Below are 9,665 nucleotides of genomic sequence, written 5' to 3'. Positions count from 1 at the left end.
TCCCCGCTCTGGGGCGGCCCCGCGAGACACTACTATTCCCGGCATGCACTGCGACAAGGGAAAGCGGGCGCTGCATCCCCGCCCCCACCGGCTGTACTAACGTTCGATTGGCTATAGGGTCTGTCAATCTTAGAGCCCGCGGGGGGGGGCACGTGAGGGCCGCTCGGCATGCTGGGAGTTGTAGTCCCTGCCTGCTCAGGCGCCGTAATGGGAGGAGAGGGTCTGAAGTCTGGGTGGGGGCGTTTTTCAAAGCTCGTGAGCAGGGATCCTGGTTTTCTCTGATTAAAAAAAAAAAATCCCCAATTTTTCGGTTAAAAATGTAACGCAAAATCCACAATTTTCTGTGATAAAAATGAAACATTACTATCTATCTAGCTATATCTAGATATATAAAAGTATATGTATAAATATAGGAGTTTTGGGTTACTTTTTTTTTTAACCAAAAATTGGGGATTTTTTTTTTAAATCAGAGAAAACCAGGATCCCAGGCAGGGGGTCAGACTTGAAGATCTACAAGGTCCCTTCCGACCCTACTTCGTTGATTCTATGAGTTAGGCCCTCCCCTGTCATAGCCTTGACTCCAGAAGTGTAAATACGAGCACACACAAGCCAGTGGGGCTGCTTTTTGCTCGCCTGGCTTTCCCCTGAGCACTGCAGGGGCTCAAGCCTTTTTGTCTGCAGCCATGAATAGATGTAGGGGGTGCAGATGGTGAGGGGCGGCATCCCATATGCATTTTTCTCTGGTTCCAAATGAACGCCAGGTTCGGGGGCTGTGTCATCCTGTCTAAGATTGAAGCACAAACCTACATGGCTTCATTGGAATGAGCTAAAACCAACCAGCAGGGCTGCAAAATAGGAGTGTCCTTAGCAGGAGCAGCTCACAGACAGCAGCACTGCAGAGAAAAGGCTAGCTTGATGGGTGGAACATCAAGACAGTTTAAAAGGAGAGGGGGCTGTCAACACCTGTGGAATGCAGAGTTTAGAAGAAACTGGTAGATTATAATAAGCCATGAAATCAAGTGACTCCCTCAGCACTGCCTGACTAGAAATGCTGCTGCCACTGCCATGCACTTGGTTTTAAACTTGGGGTGGAGTAGGAATCCAAGAGTGGGTGCAAGTGCACTAGTGCACCCTCTGCCCCCATCTTCAGCAAAGAAACTGTTTCATTTCCACGACCAAAAAAATAACCCACCAAAAGCTAAGGCTCTTCTGAAATCACAAGACTCCGGGAGCTGGAGGCTTTCAGGAAAACATGAACTTATCAGCCCTACAGCCAAGGATTTGTGTTATGTTCCCCATACAGTGGGATGGCTTCATTCAAAACATGATGGCAGCATCAGCCATGCTGGTATATGGTAGTGCCAAGAAGAGCTAGGCACTTTTGAGGCATCTGTAAAGGGACAATCTTTGTAGTGAAGATCTTTGCAGAGTAAGAGTTATGTTGCTGTAGTCCAGGAATCATACAAGAGACAAGGACTCAATTAGTGTGATATATTTTATTGGACCAACTGCTTGGTTAGGATAGTGTTAGACGAGCTTTTGAATGCTAGACAGTCTTCATCAGGTCAAGCTTTGATCTGAGACCTGATGAAGAACGTCTTGTATTCAATAGCCTCTCTAACTCTATCCCAACTATGCAGCTGGTCCAGTAATAGATAGTGCACTAAGAAATTCTTGCCTCTTCTGGTGTATAAGGACAGACACATAAATAGACAGAGGGTAGAGGAAGGGGAACAACAGGGGTTTTAATAAAAGTCAGCTAGACTTATTGTAAGTAGGTAGAACTGGGTCTTTCAGAAGATTGAAACGTGGACAGCTTTGAATTGCTGACAGGACTGCCTTACACGCGTAGCAGCCACATACTAACACATCATGAGACGGCCACTGACATTAGGTTGATTGTACCGTTAGATACAAGCATGAAAACACTGAGGTAGAGAAACATGTGAAAACATTTTGTTACATCAAGATATCCTCACCTGCAACATGGTACAACTGCATTGTGTATACAAATGTCATTTGGTTATGTCAAAACACCATTGCATGAAGACAGAGATTGATGACAGTTTGGTTCAGCAGATTGACATGGCATCAGAATGCCATCACGCTGTGACACAATATGTCGAAAAAGTGTCACACCTCTTTGCAATGTCATCCTGCCAAGAGACAGCATGGTAACCTTATGTTAAAAATTAGAGGTAACTATGGCATAGCATAGTAAGCATAGTGCTGGAATTAGTGTTGTCTTCCAGACTCAGCTGCTGTCTCTGTGTATTTGGTTGATTCACATACCATTTCCACACCTCGGTTTCCCTGTTTGTAAAATGAAGGTAATGATTTCTCATCCATTTCTGTAAAGTCATTTGTAATCCTTGGCTGAAATATGTAATAGAAGCACAAAGTCTTGGGATCCTTGCCAAGATAAACTGGCATGTCATCAGATGTGACAGAATGGCCTTATGTCAAATAAAAATCCTGCAGCTACTATAATCCACCCTCTCCTGGAGGTGTTACCTTTTGGTCAGGTTGGAGCACTTGTGCATGTAGAGGCTGGAAAAAGAAAAGAAACTTCCCAATCTGTTTCCTGCCCTCCACTTGGACTGTTAAAAAGATAAACTTCAACTTTTAGGGATCTCAGTTCAACTCCTTTCATCAGAATTAATCTCACTCTTAAAAATTAGCTTCTTGGAGGTAGACAGTCCCACAGATTGTTCATACTAGTAGCCTTTATCAGTGATATAAAAATAGCTGAAGAAACAGATTGCGTTATTCTGGGCATTGGCTAGCTGTCAGATTTCTTGGTTTGTTGCTTGTTTTGAAAAATTAATTTAAAACAATGAAAAGCTTTGATGTGTTTGCCATTGTAATAATAAAAAAATGTTTATAACCAGATATGGACCTGAGCTGGATCATAGGGATGGATCATTTCTAACTCCCTTCACAAGTTGGTGGGAGACTAGATTCAAATCCAGATCTAAACTCAGCAGCTCTTGTTTATCTCAGTAATTAGTCCCATCTGGAACACTATAACTGAACAGCCTCATTTTTGGGGCAAGTTTGTTCCCAGATCTGAAATGTGCCAGATACAGCCCTAATTATAAATAAGATTCCAATAATCTAATCTTTTAGGGTCCCAGAGTGAATAGTCTTTCCTCTGCCAACCAAAAGCAAGGCAAAGCACACTACAGTACAAACCACATTATTTCTCTTCCATAAATAGGCATAATTCTGTCAAACCACTGAAGAGCAAAAGAAATTGAAAACATAATTACAGTAGCATTATTGGGATGGGGCAAGCAGAGTACTAGCAACATCCTGCAGCTCTCTGTACCTCCACCCTAGCACTCAACAGCATCAGTGAGCCAAAATTGGTAGTTACACCTCTGAATGGACAGAGGACACTATTGAACCAGTAGGTCAAATTCTACCTGCAGCAACTCCCAGCAACTTTGGTAATTTATATTGGTTACAAATCTGACATGTAGACTGTTGTAAATTGAGTGATGAAAAAGGAACATCACATGTGAGGACTATTTTTTCCCCTGTGCTTGTAGAGCACACCTAGTACAACAGGACACCAATCCTGATTGGTGACATTTGGTACTACTGGGATAATAATAATGATGCTTAGGATTATAACAATAATTAATAAGCCACTCTTCAAAGGCAAGCAACAGCTGAAAAGAAGCAGACATAGATTTTAAACAGCTTATTCTTTTCATGCCTTGCTATTCTTTCTTGAACCAAATCAGTCTCTCTTACATAACCAAGCTAATCCTGCCTCAGAAATGAAGTGCAATTTAGGACCATTAAAAACATTAATATTCACTTACTGGCTCCAAAGTCTGTTAGCCAGTGCATATTCCACTGTTTCACACAGTGAAAATCTTGAGCATTTGCTGCAAAATTATATATCTACTTATATTTTGATTACATTAGTACAGAATTGACATTTAATTACAGCTTTTAAATTTGGGCTCCATTCTGGGGTGATTAACTTGGGATGCTGGACCCATATTGCAGTTAATTGTCCCCTAATGGAACCTGCAAAGAATAGCATGATTGCTTAAATAGCCAGGTGGAAATGGGCAAATAGTTGAGGGTGGAAGGGTTGTAGAGTGGGAAGAAGGGTAGTTACTCAATGTCTCTGTGTTGTATTGGTATACTTCCCAGTTCCATTTATATCGGCTGAGTGCAGTGGGCTAATATTCTCCATTTAAAAAGTCCACTTTCTTAATCTCCATAGCAATCTCCTGTTCAATTACCATTTCACTATCAGCATGATAAAGCTTTCAATTTTCAATAAACATAGGCTTTTACCAGGTGGGCTAAAGGAGATTTGTGTCAGCTGTTGCGCTACCAGGTCTTAGATCATCTGAGCGCAGCAGTCACTAGAGGGCAACATAACTGCATTGACTTATTTACATGCATACATACACATTACACTTACCATCTATATGTTCATATGGCTGACATTAATATATTTAGTATTCACTTACAGGTGAGGATTTGCTGTTGCACTGGGGGTTTGTGTGATTTGTCTATTTAATATGACTGTCCATAAGTGATCTCTGACTCTGATACTTAATGCAAAACTCTGGGAGTAATATTCTGTTTAACCACAAGGTGGAAGAGCTGCTTTGCTTATGTTGCCACCTCTGTTAGCTTGCATGAAATATGCACACACATTAGACAAGTATCATTAGTGTTATTATTTAATGGCTAGATTACAGCTGTGTGCAGAGGCCCAATTCAGAATCAGTACTCCTGGTGCTAAATGCAATTCAACTGTAGACCGGAAACAGCACCATGCACGTCGGATCTCTGTGCCACACAGACCCATTGACTTCACTGAGGCTTCTCTACCCAGAGCACTTTGTAGGGTTGGGTCTGTGACCATAGGATGATTCTAGCACAAAGGGCTAGATTCAGAAAAGGCCATAAGTGCTGAAGAGCAGGACTTGGATGGACTTCAGGAATCTACTAGCCCCAAAGCCCTATTCAGTGGCTATCTTACCCTGGAATAGAAGAACATAAAATTCACTAGGTATCTCCTTGTTTGTCCTGAGAGTTACCTAGATTCCTGCAGCTGTGGTTGTACAGTGTGTGCCCAGTTATCTGAGCAACTACATACCATGGAATGCAGAAACTAGGCTGAATGGTATTTAAGTCTATGGAGTGGTCCGGTCAAGTAGGCATGCTTAGAGCACACCTAACACAACAGCATGGCCAAAATGTAGTCATACCTGCTTCTTTTATTAAAGCACAGCTAGGGGTGATGAGTTCCTTTATATAATAAAGCCTAATAGTTAGAACACTACCCTGGGAAGCCAAGGCCATGTTCCTATGACTTCTTCAGTCAAAATGATTCAGACCTACATCTGCCTCCAAGGAGAGTGGCCTAACCAACAGCTACAGGTGGGGAAGAGCAGGATGCTCCTCACTGCCTGTTCAGAGTGATCCGTTGGGCCAAAAGGAATACGAGATTCGTGGGTCCAGGAAGAGCACAAGAAATAGCAGAACCCTGTAGCCCTATGGTTAGGATTCCCAAGCAGAAGAGGGGAGACCTGGATTTTGGCTCTACTCCCAGGATTTTTATTTTTTTTATCCAGTGACTGCTTAATGCAAAAGCATAAGTAATTATGAGATCATGGACTAGAACCCAAAACTTTCCTCCTCCCTGCTTCATTCTCTCACAGTAGATTGCAAAATCATGTACTCTCCTCCTGGCTCCATACATTGTGCATTTCTTTCTGCATAATAGCCTAACTCCAACAGGACAATTGATGAGTTTGCCCCCCACCCCCACTCCAGCCTGTAGCTTAATTTCTGGAAAGGCCCCATTTCTGGAAAGCACAGTTAGGACCAACCATGTTCATGACAACACCTAATAACAGGCTTTATAGAAAAGCACCTAAATTGAAGGCCCTTAAGCCTTGTCTTGGATCTAGCCCAAAGGATGTACAATTTAAGGATTGATTTCATTAAAATCTAGGAAAACTTTAAACAACTAAGAAAACACTCCTATTTTTATCAGGTTTTGTAAAAACTTAAAAAACAAAACTTTACTTGCAATTTTAAGCAATAGAATATTCCCTGCTTTAATCAAACAGGGGCTAAAGTGTACTGATCTAGCCACACTTACAATAGTGGCTACTGTTCCATTGCCTTCAATGGTGGAAGAATTTCCTTTGGAGTGTTTATTCATATTCAAGAGATGTTTTTTTTTCCAGCGTCTACATGAAGCTGGGAAAGCAGCTGTGCCAAAAGGCAGATGGGAGAAGGTCCTCTGTGGCACACAGATGTTGGCAATTATGTTCCTATTTTCAAAACAGGTAGAAAGTAACAGTTTCTTTAAAAAAAGAACAAAACAACACCCCCACCTGGTTGCACAGTCATTTACCAAGTAATTAAATGGTATATGTGGCCAACTGGGACATAAGTGCACAAAGTGGTATGCTAGTCTTTCTCTCTGCAAAGACATGCTTGAATTAAAAAATTTTCAGCAAACAAACCGCCTGAGTGCTTAATGAAGGGGGTACTTTTTAAACGTAATTTTCCTTTAGCCTAGCAGATTTCCATTTCAAGGGTCCCATTGTCAAAGGTGGCATCTGTAATTTTTGTGGCCTATGAAATTCATCTTTGCTGCCTGTTCTAAATACAGATAGAACTGAAATGCAAAATTTGAATCCACAGTTCACACATCCCAAAGGTCACATGAAATTTCAAATCTGAGAGTATATGCTAATCATTTCCAGCTTGGGGGTGTCAACCATCAGGCACTTAAATCCTAAGGATTTTGAAAGAGCTGGGTTTAGCTTTCCCTTCCAGCACAAGTACGATGCTTTACTGTGCCCAGGATCTTCTAGGAGGATTACCAGGACATGAGGGAGTTTAACTGCATGACTTTGTGTAGCTTTGCGTAAGTTGTTTTGAATCCTGAACTACAGTTATGACTCACACCTCCATTTCTCCCATTTGATCACAGGGCTTCTGGAACATCTCTTTATTGAATGCACTTACAGTAGTGCTCTCTTCATAATATATAAATGACATTTTATAATGCTGTACTTGTTTCAGCTATGCTCTTATCTGGCAATATTACAGCTCTCTCTCTCTCTTTTTAATAAAGCTATAAAATTACTAGGCTTCTCTTTTCTGGCTCTCATTGTTAATATAACCCATCTTTATAAGATCTACCTTGCACAACACAAAAAACCCAATGAAAAACAGCAGTCCCACTGGCAAAATAACAACAAAACTCCCATTGACTTCAAAGAGGCCAGGACTCCATCCCAAATCTTCACATATAGCCTCTCAGTTACAGGTATGGGCACATACTGGTTAGGGTAAAAAGTGTATTGTTATCATTTAATGCAAGAAAGCTCTATCATACATATATTTATTTGTTAAACTGCATGCTAAAAATGTACATAATAAATAAACTAGGCAGATTAAATGACAAGCAGATATTTTCTCTTATCATGTGAAAGCACAAATAGGTGCACTGAGGGCATATAGATTAGGGGAAGCATGAGATTTTCAATCTACTCCAAAGGATATGGAGCTTACTACTGTTAGGAACAGGATTCCAAAACTGGGGGAAATCTGTGGTTGGTTTCTGTTGGATAATATGGAGGGTCTATAATACATAAGTCAATATTAGCCAACAAATTAATATCAAAGGAAAATTACAAAGCCCCAAGAAAAGTACTAGCATATACAGGGGTGTGCTTTAATCAGCTTCTTATTAAAGTGACGTTGTGCCCTTATATGTTACCTGAATGCTTGATTTGGCTATAGTTTTGCATCTGTTCCCTTCCTTTGCTTCTAAAAAAAATGCAAATTGGTTTCTTGGGTCCACTTTAATAAATGTGTGTGCATCAAGAAATAAAACAAAACTCTTTACTTGACAGAAATGCTTTTTTCACTGTCTTATTTTATGATAGCTTTTCTGATTGGGCTTTGTAGAAGGCGGTAGGCTTGTTGTTCAAATCTATGCCTGACACACACAGAATAATACTCCCAGGGAAAGATAATGGTTTCTTTATTATTTTTAGTTTTGGATCCTAGGACCATCATTTAGAAAAATGTGTTTGTGTTGGAAACTTTTATATAGGTTATTTCTTAGTGATTGCAGCACTCAAAAGTCACAAGATTCACATAATTCTGATTATCACCTTGTTTTCCATATGCACTTCATTCCCAACCTGATTTTGCAGCTGCTCTCTTGAAATCAGCTAGGCATCAATAATTGTTGCTCTATAAAGCTTTTACACCATTGGAAACCCAGATTTTGGTATAAAGTATTCATTTCTCTTTTGCATTTCAAAGGGCACTGGCCAAAGCACCTTTAATGCTAAAAACACATTACAGTTAGGAAGGAGAAAGCAGGAGGAAGAATGATGTGACTTTAAGGCCGTCTGGTTTTGAAAATATTTGACCTTAAATCATAACTGATCCTTCTGTCTAGCAGATCTATTTTGACATTAGATCAGGAAGTAGAAACCTCTTACCTCTTGTCTATCAAAACAATATTTCAACCTGCATTTCAAAAAACCCATGCAATTGCATGTACATTAACCTACCCCAAATTACGAGCAATTTGTTCAGAGTTACTTCTGCTGGGCACATAAATTAGGTTTCTGGGCAAATGGGCATTAGTGTGTCTAACTATGCTTGCAATTTCAGTAATTGTGTCTGAAAATTAAGCAGGCAATTGTATGTGCATTTTTGCAGACGCTGTTGCTTGCCTACTTGAAAAACAGGCCCTGTAGATAAAATTACATTGTTGACCCTTAAAACTAATCACCAAATCCATGCTATTTATCCCTGGGACTGTTTCAGTTTCCAAAGTAATTCTTTTAATCTTGCACTTCTGGTCTCATGACAACATCAGCTTTTAAATCAAAACTGTTTGTAAATCATTCTCTTAGCAATTGTGGTCGTCTGATTTGGAATTCTAAGAAGCAACAGAAATTCATCAAGCAAATTCCCTTTCTGGCTTTAAAACCAAAGCTGAAACCTGAACAGTTTTGTTTGGTGCACAATGAATGAGCTTTGGTTTGATTTGATTTTTATCGTATTTCATTTGAACTTTACTATAAAATAGCTCCCGGAGGCTCTTGTGTATGAGGCTTTATAAATAAAATCTGTATTGTATTTCCAAACTCCATATGATTTTTCAAAGTTATTTGATACTTTTTTAGGCCACAGAATCTTATCTTCATAAATATACAAATATGTGATAGGCAACTGCAGATGTTCAGAAATGGAGCTAGATGTCTGTAAGGTTTTCCCTAATGTGTTTGCCTTTCCCTTACTAAAAAGTGGGTAAACTGTATTTCTAAACCCAATATATACTTCTTCTGCACCTTGACTCATGTGCAAGTCCCAGGAAGCTATGGATAATATTGTCACTCTTTTCTGACTGTAGCTGTGTCTCTAGAGGTTTTGTTGACACCAAATTAGTTGTACATTTTTTCATTAACATCACCCCAAAAGCTGCCATAATTTAACTAAGTAGATGGTGTTCTTAGTAGTTCAGTAGAGTTATGCTCTTAGGGTCCTTATGCTTTTTTCCTAAGAAGTTGCTTCCCTTCTTTGAAATGATCCTTCTGGTGTTTTTTCAGTGGAACAACAGTGAGTTCCAGTAATGGCTAAGT

The sequence above is a fragment of the Gavialis gangeticus genome, unplaced genomic scaffold (genome assembly GCF_001723915.1).
Source record: "Gavialis gangeticus isolate Ggan-Ray unplaced genomic scaffold, GavGan_comp1, whole genome shotgun sequence".
Taxonomy (NCBI): Eukaryota; Metazoa; Chordata; order Crocodylia; family Gavialidae; genus Gavialis; species Gavialis gangeticus.
The sequence above is the reverse complement of the archived record's forward strand: the minus strand, read 5'-3'. Positions refer to the sequence as shown.